Raw genomic sequence first — 21,681 nt, 5'->3', positions numbered from 1 at the left:
TAGAATCAGTCACTACTGAACCTCTTGAGGTCAGGAGAGTGAGGTTTATACCCATTGCACAGCTTTCTATCAGCTGGCCACTGTTACATATGCTTACACATACAAGGAATTTGTCTGGCTGACAGAAGCTGTAAGTGCACAAACAAAACAGCAACAAGACAGAGATTATACAAAAATAGAATACTAATCAAATTAAATACCTGAATAAAAGCAAAAAATACTGCATTTTATTGGCTCTAGGTTGCATACAGTATCAACAGCTTGATTAAACCAGTGTTTAACAACACCAAAACACAGGACTTTATGCTAACATACAACTTGGTGGACAGGGGGAACCTGGATTTTAACCAGGGACCTCTTGATCTGCGGTCAAATGCTCTACCACTGAGCTATACCCCCATGCCAGGACCTCATATTTACCAGTATAAAAAAACAACCAAGACGACATTTCACTGGTTTACAGATTGCTGCCATTTCAAATGTCTTGATTGTACTACTCAGCCCCTAAACCTCACTCCCATCTTGGTCAGGGCATCATTGTCACACTCCTGTTCTACCCGCTCCTTACGAGACTAAAAGAGGCATCTCTGGCATGGGAGGCGGTTGCGTGGACATGGAGGCTAAAAGCTACAGCCTCGAGAATCAGTCGCTACTGAACCTCTTGAGGTCAGGAGAGTGAGGTTTATACCCATTGCACAGCTTTCTATCAGCTGGCCACTGTTACATATGCTTACACATACAAGGAATTTGTCTTGCTGACAGAAGCTGTAAGTGCAAAAACAATACAGCAACAAGACAGAGATTATACAAAAATAGAATACTAATCAAATTAAATACCTGAATAAAAGCAAAAAATGCTGCATTTTATTGGCTCTAGGTTGCATACAGTATCAACAGCTTGATTAAACCAGTTTTTAACTGCACCAAAATACAGGACATTATGCTAACATACAACTTGGTGGATAGGGGGCACCTGGATTTGAACCAGGGACCTCTTGATCTGCACTCAAATGCTCCACCACTGAGCTATACCCCCATGCCAGGACTCCATAGTTACCAGTATAAAAAAACAACAATGACTACATTTCACCGGTTTACAGATTGCTGACATTTCATATGTCTTGATTGTACTACTCAGCCCCTAAACCTCACTCCCATCTTGGTCACGGCATCATTGTCACACTCCTGTTCTACCCGCTCCTTACGAGACTCGAAGTGGCATCTCTGGCATGGGAGGCGGTTGTGTGGACATGGAGGCTAAAAGCTAAAGCCTCGAGAATCAGTCGCTACTGAACCTCTTAAGGTCAGGAGAGTGAGGTTTATACTAGGGATGTCCTGATCCGATACCTAGATCGGTATCGCATCGATACTGACATTTTTAGACGGATCGGGTATCGGTCCGACGAGCCCGACCCAAATCCTATACTCTGTGTTAGTCATGTTCGTTACTGTCAAGCTTAAAAAATGACATAAAAGAACTGTTAAAACACCATTAAAGCGGTTCATATGACTAGTGCATTTTATTCAAAGCCACTTGAAGCCACGTGATAGCTCTGTGAATTGCAATAGGCTGTGTTTAATAAGTAAACATATATGTTCTTGCACGCGCAGCTTCAGCGCGGTAGTGAATGGTGCTTTTACACACACGCGCATGGCTATTTATAGCCTTCACCCGTGCACAATATTTGTGCGCTACAAACGAACATCTCAGATGTAGATGCTCAGCAGTTCGGTTCACTTATAATATGGACTTAGAAAGGCACTGGAGGTGCATTTAACCAGAATTTAATTAAGAAGCGAATTAAACTGTGAATAAAAATGGTGAGGGTTTAAAAGTTAAAGCTGTCACGGGAGACTCATGGAAAGGCAGAGATATGAACTCAGTAGCAGGGTTTATTGAGCAGAGGATTGAAACAGTGATGTAAATATTGTGAGTAAATTCAGTTAAGCAGAGTGGCAAACAGCAGGTAAGTAATATCCAGACAGTGTATAGATATGATGAAAGAGATAACTCAAAACAATTTTATGATACATGCAGGCAATAATGAAGACACATGATTGACATAGTAGAAAGTTCTGGAGTCTCAGAAATACTATCGATGAGAACAGGCACAGAGTCAGAAAGTGAGTGAGTGTGTGTGTGTGTGAGAGAGAGAGAGAGAGAGAGAGAGAGAGAGAGAGAGAGAATTTGAATTTTTACAAACTTTTATTACAAAAAAATTCAGAGTACACTTAAATTACAAAAAAACAAAAAATAAAAAATAAAATAATAAAATAAATAAAATTAAGCACAAAAACAAATCATAAGCGTGTGAAAACCAAATTACCTTCAAATACACAACACAAAGCCTCATTGTGACACCAAATATTTTCAAAAGTGAGAAGATCGTCCACATGTTTGTAGTAGTTAAAATCAATCAGAACTCTTGCTTGTAACAGATGTAAAAACACAGTAGCTACATTCTGCTCTACATCCCGCTCAACTTTCTTCTTTCTACTTAAATAAATGGCCAGTTTCAGCTTGGCCTAAAACAAAGCTGAGCAACTGGCATACATTTCTCCTTTTCATCACATATTTAAAACCAAAAATAAATAAAACAGTAGAAAACATTTCGTTACAACTCTGAAAAATATTTTGTAAAGACAAAAATAAAGGCACTAATCTGACACAGTTCACAAAAGCATGAAAGATGGTTTCTCTCTCAGTGCAGAAAGGACAAGCATCACCAACCTCAGGGTTTAAAACTGAAATAAAAGCATTGACAGCGACAGCGCCATGAAGGATTCAGCCATTGCAGATCACATGTTTTTTTGTGTAACGGTGGTTTATAAAGTGCTCTCCACTCAGGTTTACTGTCATCACACAATTTAAAAAAGTCACGCCATGGAGTATCAACTTTCTTATTTAACATCCTTTTGTTGAAATTTAAAACACAATATTTGTACAAAACTTTTCCAGTGCTTAAAAAGAAGTCTCTACACAAGGATTCAACAGTTTTTTAAAAAAACCCAGAGAATTCCTCCAGGTTCAGAGAAAGCAGCAAGCAAGGGAAAGAGTCCTCAGGGTTTGGAGTGCAGACATCATTGCTATAGTCCATCAGTAAAGCTCTTTCTGAGTCTTTCAGAGCAGTCTGCCATTTCATTAAAAGCTGTGCTACTACACGGGTTGATCTGATGCCTAAACGTTCAGCCGTTACCGCCTCATTCTGGAAATCAGCTCCTGATATTTCCAGTAGTCGGCCCAGAGTAGTGATCTTACTGCCAATAAGTGTCTTGTTCAGTCCCGGGAACAGACCATCGGCAGACACATCCAGTCGTGCACCACTGAACCAACGGCTCCTCCAGAAGCCAATGAAGGGACTCTGAACTCTCCACCTTCTCAACAATAAAAAGACTCCAAACCTTAAAAATGTTCTTATAAAAGACTGGAAGACCAGAAGTGTTCAATTTTACAGGGTCCATTAAAAACAGAGTTTTGTCCAGTCCCAGACTCTCAAGATGATTTAAAATCACATAAGCAACTGCACACCATTTAAAATCAACTGAACCCATTAAAAGTCTTTGTACAAACTGCAACCTAAAAGTTGCTACTCTGCTTTGTAGATGTATTAAACCTTGTCCGCCCTCCTCCTTAGGCAAGAAGAGCACACTCTGTGGGACCCAATGTAGCTTATCCCAAAAGAAATCCACTAAAATCGCCTGGACTTTAGCTAGCAGATGTGCGGGAGGGTCAACACATGCCAGCCTGTGCCATAAAGAGGAAGCAATTAGGTTATTTATGATTAAAATGCGTCCTCTGAATGACATCTTCTGTGTTAAACATCTCCATCTGTCCAGACGACCTTTGACTTTATCAATGACTCCTTCCCAATTTTTTTTAACTATCTGATCGTCACCCAGATACACACCTAAATATTTAAAACCGGATTTCCCCCACACTAAACCTTGGGGAAGTTCTGGTTTCCCACCTGTCCATTTACCTAAAAGCAAGGTTTCACTTTTATTCCAGTTTACACTTGCAGAGGATAAACTTTTAAAATCTTTAAGTAAACTTGTTAAAACCTTTATGTCACTTTGCTTGCTAATCATGACTATGACATCATCTGCGTATGCTGACAGCACAAGATTGCTTTCGCAGTTCGGCAAGTGTAAACCTTGGATTTTACCCCTTATCTGCTGTAAGAGTGGCTCAATTGCTAAGGAGTAGAGCATACCAGACAAAGAGCACCCCTGCCTGATACCTCTGAGAGCTTTAAAAGGAGCACATAAACCACCGTTCACTTTTAAAATACTCTCAACGCCACTATAAAGAACTTTAATAAGGTTAATAAAATTTTGACTAAAACCAAAGGCCTCTAAAACTCTCCACAAATAACAATGTTCAACCCGGTCAAAAGCTTTCTCTTGATCTAAAGAGATAAAACCACAGTCTAAATTCAGCATCTTGGAGACTTCTAAAACATCACGAATCAAAGAAATATTATCAAATATAGACCTACCAGGAACACAGTAGGTCTGGTCAGGATGAATGACACCATCCATCACTCCTGCTAATCTGTTAGCCAGGGTTTTTGAGAGCAGCTTGTAATCGGTGCAGAGCAGTGAAACGGGCCGCCAGCACTTGATGTCAGTGAGGTCACCTTTTTTGGGCAAGAGGGTTAAAACTGCTCTGCGGCAGCTCTGTGGCAGCTGGCCATCAGCCAAGCTCTCGTTTAACACCTCGAGCAGGTCCTCACTTATTTCTGACCAGAACGACTTATAAAAGTCAACTGGTAGACCGTCGATGCCTGACACCTTCCCGGACTCCATTCCTTGGAGGGCCTTATGCAATTCCCCATACTCAAAGCACCAGAGATCTTGCCATTGGCTTCCTCTGATACCTGGGGTAAGTCATCTAAGAAAACACTTTCACCCCTGTATCCTGCCCCAACTTCACTCTTGTACAAGCTCTCATAGAAACCCACTGCTCTCTTACTGAATCTCTGCAGGGTCAGTCAATAAACTTCCAGAGTCGGATCGTAGAGCATGGATGACTCTGCTTTGACCATTCTTCTTCTCAAGACTGAAGAAGAATCTGGATGAAGCATCCATCTGGTCCACACTCTGGAACCTCGACCTGACCAGAGCCCCTGTGCTTTGATACCCAGTAGGTCAGCCAACTGTGTCCTTTTATTTAAAAGAGAGTCAAAATGACCCTGCACACCAGTTGACTCAGCCAATTCTTGAAGCTTTAAAATGTCAGTCTCCAAGGTGTTCATAAAAAGAGTTGTCTCTGTAGTGACGTTTTGAGTGTATTGCAAGCAAAACTGTTTTATTTGGGCTTTCCCAAAATCCCACCACTGTCTTAGGGATCTAAAAGAACTCTTTGTATCTCGGAAATCATCCCAGAACAATTTAAAAGTGCTCTTAAAAAACTGTCACTTAACAAGGAAGTGTTTAGCTGCCAGTACGCACTTCTTGGTTTAAAAGAGTTAAAAAGCACAGAACACTGCACCATACTGTGATCAGAGAAACTAAGAGGGGTAATAAAACATCTTTTTAAAATATTACAGTGATGCTTAAAAACATAAAACCGGTCCAGTCTTGCCAGAGAGATCACACTGTCCCGAACATGAGACCAGGTGTACTGCCTTTGTGTGCCATGAAACTGTCTCCATACATCACATAACTCATGCCGCTTGACCAGCTGGATCAGACGGTTACGAGAGGGCATGTGTGGTTCAACATGATTTCTGTCCATGTTTGACTCTGCACAGTTAAAATCACCACCCAAGAATAAATATTCTTCCAAACAGCATTTCTCTAAAACAGATAATAATGTGTTTAAAAACAACATTCTTTCTGTTGTGGATGTTGGGACGTACACACAAATAAAAACACAAATAAAATGTCCAAAAGTAGCTCTTACTTTTAAAAGTCTGCCTTTAACCACCTCCTCCACCTGATAGGAGTGTGGACTAAAACCCTTATTAAAAAGAATAGCGACCCCTCCACTGAATGAGGTGTTGTGACTCAGGACAGAGAGCCCGTCCCACTCCACTGCCCAATCAGCAGCATTCCTCAAATCACTGTGTGTTTCCTGTAACATTACAACATCAATTTTTCTTTGTTTGATCAGTTCAAACATCTCTGCTCTTTTTCTCATTTCTCTTGCTCCATTGACATTCAAAGTCGCAATGTTCATGTCTCCCATGTTTGGAGAAGAGAAAGAGAGTAAAAAGCACAGCAGCACTGCACACACACACATCACATCAGCAGACAGACTATCAGGGTTTCTTACTGCCTCCATTAGAGTTCTCAGAGGTGATTTTTGTCCACATGATTTTTAAACGGTACACTTCTCTGTCTGTGAACAGACCTTCTGACCTAAAAAGCCTTGTTTTCTCAACAAACTGTGCTGTGTCTGGAAAGTAGTCCTGTACACACACCCCTCTCTTGTTTTTTGTAGCTCTGAGGAAGAGTTTAATGTCGTCTAGCTCATAAGAGCAGTTGGAGAAGTCACACTGAGAGAGACTGATGTTGGAGTCAGAAGACTCATTGCCACTCTCATCAGAGAACTCCTCATCTGCTTTCTTAGCTCGAACAGCTGAAACAACACTTGACTTCTTCCTCTTCGCTGGGACTTTAAAATAACTCTGTTCCGTTTCCATGTCAACACCATCACACAACAGATTGGGCTGGACTACATTAGACGCACTTTCACTGGGTTGCGTGCTCGTGTTAGTGGCAGGTTTATGAGAAAGAGTATTTAACTCCGCATCATCAGTTTTATTCTCCACAATCACTTTTTCGGGGGCAGTTTCATGAAACATATTACCTTCACTCGCGGGTGGAACCAGAGCATCACCGTCCCCCGTTGCACCCACACCTGCACCGGTCTCTGCCGCAGGCGGAGCCGCGTTTGATGGTCCAGCCTCACCCGGATCAACATTAACATCAGCAGCCGCGGAGCTGTTGTTTTTACTTTCCCAGGACATGCACGAATTAAATGACCCACCTCCCCACAATTAAAACATTTCATCTTGTCTGTCGTTGCGTAGATGACATAATCAAAATCATCGATTTTGAAACGCAGTGACAGATCAAGATCGCCGTCATCTTTAATGGTCATATAAACAAACCTCCTAAAAGAAACAACATGTTTCAGCAGAGGAGATTTACATCCAATTGAGATCATTTTTATCGGAGACACTATTTTACCGTAACGGGATAAAACTCCCGCTAAGGTTGCATCACTAATGAAAGGTGGTACATTAGATAGTAAAACTTTTCTCGATGGCATTGAAAGTGGAAGAACAGGAGAAAACACATCATCAATAACTATTCCGGTCTCAACAAGTTCATTCGCTTTTTCCACAGTGCTTAGAAAAATAACAGTGGCACTGTTCATTCTTGAGGCTGACATGATGTGCTCATGCCCCACAACCTCACCTACAGCCAAACAACAATCCTCAATGCTCACCGCGGATGCCACCTTCACCCCATGGCGCCGCGTGAGTTTGCCCAAACCGTGCACACCTGGGGCCGACATGCTGTCCGCAAAAGAAAGGACGGTAGCACGCGGCCCAAACAAACAAAAAAAACCAAAACCCGCTAACAATAAACTAAGAAAGAAAGAAAAGAAAAGTATAGAAAAAAGTATAGAAAAACACTCACAAGCTCCAAACGTACACTCGCACCACGCTCAACAATCACACCGGAAGTGAGAGAGAGAGAGAGAGAGAGAGAGTGTGTGTGTGTGAGCGCGTGCGAAAGCGGGGTATTTATTTATGCAGTCATTGATTAGCCACTAATGATATGCAGGTGCGTGTAATCAGAAATCAGGGAGTGCCAGTATGCTAGTTAATAATAAAGTGTTTCTTAAGCTATACATTTATATTGAAATAATGTGTAGTTAACACATTAACTCTTTACATAGCCTATTAAAGAGTACACCCAATTATTTCCACACAATACTGTAAAGATATTATAAACTGATTATGTAAAAAAACAACACTGTATCGGATCGGGATCGGTATCGGCCAATACTGAGATTTCCGATATCGGAATCGGATCGGAAGTGGAAAAAGTGGGATCGGGACATCCCTAGTATATACACATGGCACAGCTTTCTATCAGCTGGCCACTGTTACATATGCTTACACATACAAGGAATTTGTCTGTCTGACAGAAGCTGTACGTGCACAAACAATACAGCAACAAGACAGAGATTATACAAAAATAGAATACCAATCAAATTAAATACCTGAATAAAAGCAATAAATACTGCATTTGATTGGCTCTAGGTTGCATACAGTGTCAACAGCTTGATTAAACCACACCAAAATACAGGACTTTATGCTATCATACAACTTAGTGGACAGGGGGCACCTGGATTTGACCAAGGACCTCTTGATCTGCACTCAAATGCTCTACCACTGAGCTATACCCCTATGCCAGAACTCTATCATTACCAGTATAACAAAACAACAAAGACTACATTTCACTGGTGTACAGATTGCTGACATTTCAAATGTCTTTATTGTACTACTCACCCCCATCTTGGTCACTGCATCATTATCACGCTCCTGTTCTACCCGCTCCATACAAGACTCGAAGTGGCGTCTCTGGCATGGGAGGCGGTTGTGTGGACATGGAGGCTAAAATCTACAGCCTCGAGAATCAGTCGCTACTGAACCTCTTGTGGTCAGGAGAGTGAGGTTTATACCATTGCACAGCTTTCTATCAGCTGGCCACTGTTACATATGCTGACACATACAAGGAATTTGTCTTGATGACAGAAGCTGTAAGTGCAAAAACAATACAGCAACAAGACAGAGATTATACAAAAATAGAATACTAATCAAATTAAATACCTGAATAAAAGCAAAAAATACTGCATTTTATTGGCTCTAGGTTGCATACAGTGTCAACAGCTTGATTAAACCAGTGTTTAAGCACACCAAAATACAGGACATTATGCTAACATACAACTTGGTGGATAGGGGGCACCTGGATTTGAACCAGGGACCTCTTGATCTGCACTCAAATGCTTCACCACTGAGCTATACCCCCATGCCAGGACTCCATAGCTACCAGTATAAAAAACAACAAAGACTACATTTCACCGGTTTACAGATTGCTGACATTTCATATGTCTTGATTGTACTACTCAGCCCCTAAACCTCACTCCCATCTTGGTCACGGCATCATTGTCACACTCCTGTTCTACCCGCTCCTTACGAGACTCGAAGTGGCATCTCTGGCATGGGAGGCGGTTGCGTGGACATGGAGGCTAAAAGCTACAGCCTTGAGAATCAGTCGCTATTGAACCTCTTGAGGTCAGGAGAGTGAGGTTTATACCCATTGCACAGCTTTCTATCAGCTGGCCACTGTTACATATGCTTACACATACAAGGAATTTGTCTGTCTGACAGAAGCTGTAAGTGCAAAAACAATACAGCAACAAGACAGAGATTATACAAATATAGAATACTAATCAAATTAAATACCTGAATAAAAGCAAAAAATACTGCATTTTATTGGCTCTAGGTTGCATACAGTATCAACAGCTTGATCAAACCAGTTTTTAACTGCACCAAAATACAGGACATTATGCTACCATACAACTTATTGGACAGGAGAAACCTGGATTTAAACCAGAGACCTCTTGATTTGCAGTCAAATGCTCTACCACTGAGCTATACCCCCATGCCAGGACTCCATAGTTACCAGTATAAAAAAACAACAAAGACTACATTTCACTGGTTTACAGATTGCTGACATTTCAAATGTCTTGATTGTACTACTCACCCCCTAATCCTCACTCCCATTTTGGTCACGGCATCATTGTCACGCTCCTGTTCTACCCGCTCCATATGAGACTCGAAGCGGCATCTCTGGCATGGGAGGCGGTTGCGTGGACATAGAGGCTAAAAGCTACAGCCTCGAGAATCAGTCGCTACTGAACCTCTTGTGGTCAGGAGAGTGAGGTTTATACCATTGCACAGCTTTCTATCAGCTGGCCACTGTTAGATATGCTTACACATACAAGAAATTTGTATTGCTGACAGAAGCTGTAAGTGCACAAACAATACAGCAACAATACAGCAACAAGACAGAGATTTGCATTTGACAGATATCACGCTGATGTATGGACAGCACTGAGAAAAGAATACCAACACGAATTAACCTGAAATCCCTGCAAGGATAACCAATAGGTGAAACAGAAAGTCCAACCACCTACATTCAGAGACAAATAAGAAGATGTAAAAAGAGCTAGAGTGAAACCCTGAAGGAGATCCAGTGATGACAACATTAGTCAGAACTTCCATAGTGGATGCCATGCCACCCCCAGTAAAGGCCAAGCTGGAAGATGTAGTTGGAGTGAACTCCAGGACACACAGGGAATTCTGTGGACATGTGACTCATGATGTGGAACAATACAGGAAAAATTAGCTGAAACTAAAAACCAAGAGAGAGAACAGCAGAGAAAGCTGATACAACTAATACTTGAAGAACTGACTGGCAAAAGAAAGAAGATTCAAGCTACAGTTAAAGACAAATGAGAGGAACAATTAGCAGTAATGGCTCCTGAGAACATGCCTGTACCTGCTGCTCAAACCACAGTACTGACACCTGCACCTGTTGTTCAGAATGCAATGACAACTATTGCAAATGCATAACAGCCACCAGCATCAATCATAATCTAGCTAAAACTAGAACAATTAAACATCAGAAACTGGAACAGACAACAACAAGGAGGAAGAGGAACAGAGAACAGTGGCCAACAGAGGACTAATGGCTATGCTGGGTATGTAATCAGCCTGGCACAACAGAAGAGAATGCCCCACCAATCCATGGAAAAATGACCAGCCACCATGTCCAGTCAATAATCCATGGCAGCAAGAATATCAAACTCAAGCACTAGGTCCAGTCAATCCATGCCTTGGACCACAGCAGGGCTACTAGGGCTGCCCTGAGGATCCTATGGGGAGGGGTCAGCTTCCAATGATATCATCTGATGCCAATCAAGAAACTATGCTGCTGGTTAAAATGGTGGCAAGACAACACCAGTTATGTTAGACACTGGAGCAACGTTCACTAGTATAATCCAAATGATGCCTCTCACCTCCCCAAGTCTGGAAAATATGTAAAGACAGTAGGATTATCAGCTAATTCCAATGATGGTTCTAGTTAGCATACAAGTAAAATACACAGAATTAAAGATTCCCATTTAAAAATCAGGACAAACTCCTGTTGATGTGTTAGAAAGGGATGCCATATGTAAAATTAACTTGCAGATATGGTGCTCTCCTGAAGGAATATATACATCCTGATCACTCATTCATACAAAACAATATAGTAATTTAACTTTTGTAAGACACTTTTAGTGTTGATAGGTAATATGCGAGGAGGCATGAACTATCTTGAATATGGAGGTGATTTACACCTGAGGAGACTAAAGACGCCTCCCCTGGGCCTATCAATGAGGGATAGAGAATGAATGTGAGGAGACTTAATGATCAAAATCAAGTTTTAAGTTAAAAGAAATAATCTGACTATATATTTTCTTTACATAATGATTTTAGACCTACACTACCATTTAAAAGAAGTCTCTTCTGCTCAGCAAGACTGGATTTATTTGATCCAAAATACAGTAAAAACATTGATATTGTGAACTCTTTTTACAATTTAAAAGAACAGTTTTCTATTTAAATATATTGTAAAATGTAATTTCTGATCAAAGCTGAATTTTCAGCATCATTACTGCAGTCTTCAGTGTCACATGTTCCTTCAGAAATCATTATAATATGGCGATTTTCTAATATGGACATATTTAAAGTGTATTTTACTCATTTAACCTGAACACATATTTGCAAGCACAAGCTTTGTTGATGATAATGAGGCATTTTAAACACTAGATAAAATATACTCTAAACATTTATATTATTTTTATATCATATTTATATCATACAGCATACAATTTAAATGCCTGCTTTAGCCTAAACAGCATTTAAATGTAACTAAAACTTGCTTATTAGGACATATTTAAAATGTCAATATTCTGAATCCTGGCTGGCAAGTCTGGAAACAGTACCACTAGTAAAATATGAACATGTTTATATAAAATAGGATGTCAACTAATGAAAACTAATCGACTTACTCGTCTGAAATTGTATCCTTGGCTGGATCAAATATCTCTTCAAAATACAAATTTTCATCGGAGTCCCGCTGTTCTTCTGAGGGAAATTTTAAATCTTCCATAATATTCTGGAGCTTTCTCGTCTGTCTATTGTTGCAAACGTGCAGAAAAATGAATGAAATGTGTTTAAATCAAACCTCACAGTGGCCTGTGTATCGTTGTGTTGTGTTTACATTAAACATCACAGTCGGTGGCGTGTATAGGCCTATTTGCGTTGATGTCTCAGCACATTAGTATATGAATGGCGCACTCTGCTGGTGGGTGGGATCACATTACAGATAATGAGCTGGACTGGTAAAAACTGTACATCGCTTTGTTTCAAACAGATTGCATTGCAGTAGAATATTTGTTTTAAATGTGAATTGTTTTATTTAAAAGTAGACATTTTAAGCTTTCTTTAGAAATATGTTTCATGTTTGTGTGAAAAGAATTTGCGGAGTTTCAGTTCATTTTAGTGACGTGTTTCTGAAATATGCTTGTGAACACAGAGACTGCTGAAAGCTAACCCTTTTTATTTTCTTTATTTTACAGAAGCACAACATTTTGTTGTTATTGTGAGTGTATTGTGAATGTCTTACACTTATCTGTATACCCAAAAATGACGGAGTATTTTAAGTTGTTTCTGCTGTAATGACGAAAATATCCAGCAGGACGCGCCGGCACGTCCGTCGACCCCAGAGGGTTAACCTTCTAAAATGTACAGAATGCATTTAAATCCACGATTTATACAATACCTTGTCTTGCTATGTAATTCTGACAATTGCTTTGAACTGTGGTAACTTGTATAACTGACAAATTAATGATTATAGCCTGATGTACTTCTTTAAAATGTGTGTAAAGTTTTATCCATGTTGTATAACCAAGGAAGTAACCAGTATGATTTGTTACCAGGGATATTCATGTTTTTTTACCTTCACGTACAATATTAAAGTAAGAATGTTATGTTTAATATGTAAACATTTGCTGGCATATGCAGAGAAAGCCGATGACAACGAATGTCATGCCTCTTGTACCATTCGCAAGATATAAAGTTAATGATTAAACCCTTTTAAACGCATGGTTTTGACCATTGCACAAGGGTGGAAGTGATTAAGAAAATAAAATGACAGGGATATTGGTCCCCATATCTACAGGTAATGGTAGATTAATTTTTGGCTGAATGTGAAATTGTTTGCCCAAAATAATGTCAGAAACTGTACATCTGCACCAATAGGTCACATACCAGTCCCTGAAGGACCATTTAAACATCTGGTAATAGACTAAGTGGACATGATAAAATCAGTAAGAGGAAAAATATACATGCTGGTTGTAATAGACAGATTTTGTAGATGGGTAGAAGCAGTGCCACCAGCAGATCAGGGAGCTCAAACTGTGATTAAATATTTGACCAGAGAAGTCATTCCATGATCAAATCAGTTCTGACAATGACTCAGCATTTGTCCAAAGAACAGTGAAAACAGTGTTATAGCAACTAACAATAAAAACAAAAATTGAGTGTGTCTATCATCCACAATCATAGGGAACAGTAGAAAGAGTAAATGGAACTCTCAAAGCTTAATGAAATTTGTGCAGACATTAAACTCAATTGGGTTGATATTCTGCCTCTTGCATTAATGAGTTACCACATGCAGGTCAATAGAATCACTAATCTAACACTGCATGAAATGCTAAAAGGCAGACCCATGCCAGTACCATATTTGAGAGGTCCTTATGAAGGTCCACTTCTAGAACAGCTGCAGATGGAATTAAGGGCTTACATGAGACAATTAGCTACTATACATGAAGCTATTAATTTACAGGAACAGAGAAGGGGACCCAGGGAATAAAAACAAGTGCCCCATCCCATTATTCTTGGAGACCAATTGTACCTGTGAGTTTTAGGAGGAATTGTAATGAACCCAGAAGGGAAGGACCTTATACTGTAGTAAGGGCAACACCAACAGCAGTACAAGTAGAAGGTAGCACAACATGGTATTATTTTAATCACTGCACTAGAGTATCAAGATTGAGACCAAGGAGACAGAAGACCAAATAGATTGGGAAGAGGCTGAAAGAGAACTTGAAGACCATGACCAAGAAAGGGCAGAACAAGGAAGTGCAGAGCAGGAAGGAGAGAGTAGTAACACTGTTGCACTTCCTTTTAGAGTAGCTGAGCATGCTGAAGCAAGAGATGAAGTACAGCTATAGGAGGATGTACCACAGCCAGTGGAGACAGGACAGGATGGTGAGAGAGGTCCTGACATTGATACAAATGCTGGTACATCTGGTGCAGCAGTTGCTCCAGACCCAAGGCCTAGAGACCAATCCCCAGACCAAGGGCAGGAAGACTTTCCCATGCTGGACTTCTCACAGGACAGGCATTTCCCACAATTGACTTCTCAGTCTTTGAGTGGTTTCCCGAATCCTGAGTCAACACAAGGTCCTCAAATAAATAAATCCATTAAACATAGGTCTATAAAATTGCCACTAGGGACCTCTTATGACAACTATAATGTTAAAGACTAATAGACCCATTATTGGAAAATGAAACATTACGTGAGAATGCATATCATAATGATTGGTTCAAGTGGACAGAGTATACAGCGAAACAATCAGGAAAGTCTAATTGCATGTTATATTCACCATCACCTCTGAAAAAGCTTACAGTAGTAAGATGTGATTATATGCCAACCAATATGATTATATGCATTGTGCTCAATATTACTCACAAACTGTGCTAAAAAAAAGAGAAAACCCTTCTGCCCAACCGAGTGTCTGGCAATCTTAGGACATCCAGAATTTCAAGAATATTACAATAAGGAAGTTTGGGGAGATGAATGTAAAAGTTTAGACATTTGAATAGATGCAAGAAAAGAGAAAATCCTTTAAAATATGTCATAATCCCCAGGCTTGAATATGAGTGTTTGGAGAGGTTAATGTGGGAAAATGTCAAAGCAACTGTGAAATGATTTGGCATCTAGAGGGACAAATATATGATGATCAAGCAAAAGGTTATAAGTTTAACAGAATGATATTGGCAACAGCCACAGTGAAGGAACATTTTACAATAATAGAAACCCCAAGATGTATGGATAAATCTGTGGAAGGATGCCTTGTAGATTGTGGAAACCAAACTTTGGTCTCTCCTGTGATAAAAACAATATGAGGAACAAACAGAAGCCATAGCAGACTACTTATGGAATTGTGGAGGAAAACGATTGCGGGCTATATTACCCAAAGGGTGGAAAGGAATATGTATCAGAGTAAGGCTAGTGCAAGAAATGACGATATTAACATGGGACAGCAAGAAATCTGAAACTCCAAAAGGATATAGAGAGACTGCACAGAAAGAATATAGAGTAAAAAGAGCCAGACCCGAATGTATACTTAGATGCAATTAGTCTATCGAGAGGAATACCATATAAATTTAAAGCTAGAGATGAAGTAAAATAAGGCTTTGAGTCTATATTTGTATGGATACTGGTTAATAAGAATACAGAATGGATTAATTAAATGTATTACAATCAGCAAAGATTCATTAATTACATTGACAAAGCATTGAATGCCTTAGGGGAACAGCTAGATGCTACAAGCAAAATTACATGGCAAAATAGACTGTCTGTTGGCAGAAAAAGGAGGTGTATGTGTAATGTTTGGAGCTGACTGTTGCACTTATATCCCAAATAATACAGCTCCTGATGGATACTTAACTGAAGCAATGAAGAAGCTGAGAGGTCTAAGGCTGAAAATGCAGGAAGAGACCAACATATTGGAAACTGGTTTGACAAGCTATTTGGATCCTGGAAAGAATGGCTTACTAAAGTGGGAATAATAATAGCTGTAACTATTGATATTTTTGTATTGTTGTATAGGGAGTCATCATTCTCATTGTGTTTTCTTTTATGCAAAATTAGGTAGTACTTTAGAATGGATAGAGTAGGCAGGAAGATAGAGGGTGTTATGTTTATTATTTTGGCATATGCCCCTTTCTGAAGTTATTATTTCTTTTAAAATGATGTTTGCTGTTTAATCAAGTAAATGAAAGGGGACGATGAAGGTATGAAGCAGGTTATTATCCATGTCACAAGGTAATGCAACCAGAATTAAAAGGGAATGATAAGAATTATCTGTACTTTTTGAATATTTTAAAAGTATAATTTATTGTTTGAATCATTTCTGAAGGTACTATTAACCAAGTAAATTATTTTGAATGAAGTATAATATGCATTTATAAACTTTGAAAAACACTGGAAGTGCCACTGGAGGGCCAGAGGAGAAGACACCACAAAAAGAAGAAAGGATCGATGAGCACCTCAGTGATTAGCAGCAAGAGCATGACTCTTCTTGTGGTTTAAAAACCCACGGTCTGCTCCAACACAACCAGATAGCACTCCAAGCTACTGGAAATGTCTGTGAGTTCTTCTGGCACCGTGAGACATATCAATATGCAAAGTAATCTACTGATATTGTTTAATCACTGTTAACCTACTGAAATATGTCTAATCACTGATGTACTCTTTATAACCATGACCATAGGCAAGGCTAAAATTGCACGCACATGCTTTTATAAAAGAACTTGATTTGTTTCTGATTTGTGTTACTCCTGAGAAAGACTTAGTTAGGGAGATGAGATCTTTAACTTCCTCCTAGCCAAATGTGGGGGAGATGTTCTTATTTATCCTCTGGAGTGCAGCTCCATAAGAGAAGTCATTGTTAGAAGAATGTGTGACTTACATTGGTCACTTGGAAGGAATGAATGAGACTGCCTTGTGAGGTTGCACTCTGGGTAAGGGCAATAGAGGTGAGACTTTGAGAAGTCTCAAAGGGGTAATATATAGTATATTTTTATATCATAAAGTATATTTTTATATCAAACATAGAAAAGGTACTTATATAGAATAGCATGGGGATTATGTAATCTAGGAAAAAGAATATAAGACTGTGTGGCCTACATGGCTTTGCTGTGAGAAACACAGTCAACTTAAACAAAAACTACATTCTGTTTACATAGAATGTATTCTTTCATACAAATTTAAAAGTTTTTTTTTTTTAAACATAGACTGACTGCCAGAATTCCACCATTAGAAAGAAGCTGGAGAGTCTGTGAAATAATGGTAGCAGACAGAAAAAAATGGAAAAGCATACCTATTGGCTAAAGAAAACAAGAAATGTATACTTATGAGGTAATTAATGATAACAGAAGTGTATTCAGGAACTGTTGTTTTACTCAATAAAGCCTAACTTTTGACATCTAGAACTCCTGACTTCGAGAGTTTTCTTGCTCAGAGGAAAAGAGACTGCAATATTCCACGACAGTAGTTAGGGATAGTACTGATGAAAACAGAAGGTGTAGCCCATATCATGCCACTCACCTGTGGTTAATAAGAAAGTCATTCATGTGGCAGACAGGATGGCAGTGGTTTGAGTGTGGGACTCGGTCCGCCAAGAGTGTGGGGAAAGACAGCTCTCTGTGGATTAATCTTCCTCTTTTATTCTACGGTAAGAGTTGTCCAGTTGGGAAGTATAGTGGTTGTATTACTACTACATGGGAACCCTAAAATTGAACTTTACCGAGCGACACCAGTGGTGGAACGGGGAATCTGATATCCACTCCGAACGCCACCAGGCCAGAGCTACGACACGCCAACTGGTGAGTGCCCTCGCTCTGGGAGACTCCTAGCTGAGACACACATCCATACCATATTTTACTGGCTTATAGGTTGCAGACAGTATCAATAGCTTTATTATACCACTTTCTAACAAAACTAAAGTAATGCATTTTAAGCTGCCATACAACTTTGTCAGCAGGGGGCACCTGAATTTGAACCACGAATCTTGATCTGTAGTCAAATGCCAGCTACCACTGAGCTATACCACCACTGCCAGCCTGTCATAAGCAAAAACTAAATCAGAATAAGCTTTATTTCCAAGTATGCTTACACTCAAGAAATTTGTATTGGTGACAGAAGCTTCCAGTGCACAAACAATACAGCAAAAACACAGAGATAATATAAAAAAAAATTGAAGAAAAATAAAATTAATTGCCTGAATAAAAACAATAATGACTGCATTTTATTGGCTATAGGTTGCATACAGTATCAATAGCTTAATTATACCACTGTCTAACAACACTAAAGTAATGCATTTTAATATACCATACAACTTTGCCAGCAGGGGGCACCTGGATTTGAACCAGGGACCTCAAATGCTCTACCACTGAGCTATACCCCCACTGCCAGCCAATTGTAAGCAGAATCAGAATCAAAATAAGCTTTATTGCAAATTATGCTTACACATATAAGAACAACAAGAGATAATATTAAAGAAATAGTCTTGAAGTCATGAATGCATGAATTCGTCTTTTGGCATCAGAAACATATAGAATGTGTTGTAACTTGCCAATATATCTGAGGTAGAAGAATGCAGTTCTACAAATATTGGAAATTTGTTTTTCAAAGGATAGATTTCTATTAAATATATTTTTTTTTTTGCTGTAGAAGTTGACATTATAGTACATCCATCAAGAGTCAGATTATATTGTAGCATCTTATTTTTTGAGGTTTTTGTTCCAATAATTAATACATCCTTTTCATCAGAATTGAGTAGAAATTTCTAGTCACCCACTCTTTGATATCATTTATTCACTGATAATTTGGAAAGTTTTGTCTTGTTTTGAAGAAATATATAGTTGTGTATCGTTGGCATAACATTGAAAACTAATTCCATGGTTCCTGATAATGTCTCCCAGGGGGAGCATATATAGGGAGAAAAGCAGAAAAGCTAAAACTGATCCATGTGGCACTCCATACCTAACTTTAATTTGATCTGACAGTTCCTCATTTACACAGATAGGACCTAAACCAAGCTAATGCCTTTCCACAAATGGCAACATAATTCTCAAGCCTAGAGAATGTCATGATCTATGGTGTCGAAGGTAGCACTATGATCTAAAAGCACTAGAAGAGAAATGCAGCCACGTTTAGATGATAAGAGCAAGTCATTTGTAACTCTGATAAGTGCAGTCTCTGTGCCATGATGGGGCCCTAAGGATAATGAGGAGTTAATAATATTAAGAAGAGGTTCTGAGATTACAGGAAACACCTCTTTTAAGAGTTTAGTTTGTATTGATCTAACATAAATGTTGTTGATTTTGATGTTTTGATAATTTTTGTTTGCTCATCATGACATATAATAGCGAAGGATTGAAGTTGCTCGTAGGGAATAATTTTTGTCTTCTGGCATGCTGTGGCAGACAGATGCATAATTCTAATTTTGTTTCTGATGATTTTGATTTTATTTGTAAAGAAATTCATAAAGTCATTACTGCTATGCTGCAATGGAATATCTGTATCAATAGAAGTTTTATTACTAACCAAATATGCAGACCTGGCAGTTTTTAGAGTCTGTCTAGTTAGAGACACTATCCTTCCATGCACCACAAAATACTGCAATAATAAGATTATTTATTTGGGTAAGCTGAAATAAAGATTCTTTCAGAAAATATATGAAAAGCATCATTGCCCACAATGCTTTGCATCATAGGAATGTCATCTGCCCAGAAGATGACTTCCCTTGAAATCATCCTTCATTTTGTGTGGCTTTATGTAAATATTCAACCGTTTGGATTTATGTGGGTAAATTAGTGATTGAATACGGAGTCCTGTGAATATCCCATGCCATTTAGTTTGTTGCAGTGTAAGACTCATTAGCCTTGATCAATGGATTCATGTAGTTAAAGGTTTTGAAATTGAGCATAGCCCTGATCAATTAAAACATCCTGTTTAATTAAAACATGGAGTGTCAGACATGAAAATTAAGCTTTATCAAGTTGTTTCCTGACATTAAAAAACATAAACATAAAAAATTATAGTTTCAAAATGCTCAGGCATTATTAATTTTTTAAGTAAGTTATTTTGCTTTCTTTCTACCACTCTAACCACTTTTATTTTCAATAATATTTTATAACATTCTATAATTTATAGAGGTGAAAATCAAAGATATATGTTATTTAAACAGTTCTAAAAAAAATATATATAGCTGCAAGCAGCAATTAACGGGGTTCAAGTGGTTTAAGGCCTTTAAGCACATGCGTAAATAGGTATTATGTTTTATTTAGCAAGCATGTAACCACCTAGAACATAGATGGAAAAGACCATTTACAGTCAACACAGGCTATAGCACCACCTATTTTCCAATCTCCATAAAAGTTTGTATGCTTCTTTAGAATTATATGATGCATATGCTCACCTACCGACTTTTTGTTTAGGATTTAGAGGCATTTAAGTTTGTTTTGCCATGCCAATTTTCTAAATGACCCTGATATAGTTATCCAAAGGGTAAAGTTCGACATGTTTTCGATAACTATTGACCAAGATATTCCAGATAATTGCACTGAATTAGTTTTATTGAGCTTGAGCTAAAAGCCTAGGACTAGTTCTTAAAAGTGTGTTTTTTACATAATTGTGAATATTTAATGAACAATTTGATTGACAGCAGCGCTTCTTGAGGCAAAGTTGTTCAGAATGAGGAGATCTAACATATTATATGCATATTGTGTCTGTGACGGCCTGGCCCCACAAGATGTAGTGTAGCTGCATAACCATCAGACTCAAAGACACACACACACACACATACACACCGTACACTTTACACACTGAAGAAATATAATGCCTCTCAGTTGCATAAAGAAAGTGCATGTAACTTGCTTGTGGATTTCCAGCTGCCCACTAACATCATTCAGTTGCAGCAAGAGGATCCCAGTCTCACAGGGTAACTAACGCAAGCCAGATTATAAGAAGCTTGAGAGGAGCCTTCAAATGACAAGACTGAAAGGTATTTTTTGTTACAAGGTGTACTATATCGTCAGATCGAAGCAGAGAAACAGCTGATGGTTCCACAAAGTGTGCAAGATGTTGTTCTTAATTTAAGCCACTCAATTCCCTGGGCTGGCCACCTGGGGAGAAACAAAACCAGTGCAAGTATTAAAAGACACTTTTACTGGCAAGGTTTGAAGAGAGATGTAGCTCAATTCTGTAAAAGTTGCCCTGTTTGTCAAAAGGTCTCTAGAAGGCGTCCTTATAGAGCACCACTCCAGCCCCTTCCTGTCATTGGTACTCCATTTGAGAGACTCGGTATGGACATTGTCGGCCCTGTTGAGACTAGTCGATCAGGTAACCGGTTTCTGCTGGTGATCACCGACTAGGCTACAAGGTACTTGCAACATCTTCAGGAAGTCCTACTACGTCTACAGAAAGCAGGTCTGACCGTCAACCCTAACAAGTTTGCTGTGGCTAGGAGAGAGATGGATTACCTGGGTTTCATTATTGGTCATGGAATAATTCAGCCTCAGGTGGAAAAAGTTAAAGCTCTGGAAATATGTTCTGTGCCACAGACACGTAAGGAACTTCAATCTTTCTTGGTATGGTTGGGTTCTATAACTGTTTCATTCCCAATTTCTCCAGCAAGGCTGCCACTTTAACACACATGGTAGTGGCACACTGTCCAAACCAGCTACAGTG

General features: G+C 39.1%; 4 non-coding genes across 4 annotated transcripts; all 4 read right to left on the bottom strand.

The window, feature by feature from the left end:
• Positions 1 to 327: 327 nt before the first annotated feature.
• trnac-gca (transfer RNA cysteine (anticodon GCA)) lies at positions 328 to 399 on the bottom strand. The gene has a single exon. It is a non-coding gene; the product is annotated as a tRNA-Cys (tRNA).
• Positions 400 to 964: 565 nt separating this feature from the next.
• On the bottom strand, positions 965 to 1,036 carry trnac-gca (transfer RNA cysteine (anticodon GCA)). Its single transcript has one exon. It is a non-coding gene; the product is annotated as a tRNA-Cys (tRNA).
• Positions 1,037 to 8,982: 7,946 nt separating this feature from the next.
• On the bottom strand, positions 8,983 to 9,054 carry trnac-gca (transfer RNA cysteine (anticodon GCA)). The gene has a single exon. It is a non-coding gene; the product is annotated as a tRNA-Cys (tRNA).
• Positions 9,055 to 9,618: 564 nt separating this feature from the next.
• trnac-gca (transfer RNA cysteine (anticodon GCA)) lies at positions 9,619 to 9,690 on the bottom strand. Its single transcript has one exon. It is a non-coding gene; the product is annotated as a tRNA-Cys (tRNA).
• Positions 9,691 to 21,681: the final 11,991 nt, after the last annotated feature.

Source organism: Xyrauchen texanus, chromosome 39 (assembly GCF_025860055.1).
Source record: "Xyrauchen texanus isolate HMW12.3.18 chromosome 39, RBS_HiC_50CHRs, whole genome shotgun sequence".
In the NCBI taxonomy this organism is placed as follows: domain Eukaryota; kingdom Metazoa; phylum Chordata; class Actinopteri; order Cypriniformes; family Catostomidae; genus Xyrauchen; species Xyrauchen texanus.
This window is presented reverse-complemented; position numbering and strand designations above follow the sequence as displayed.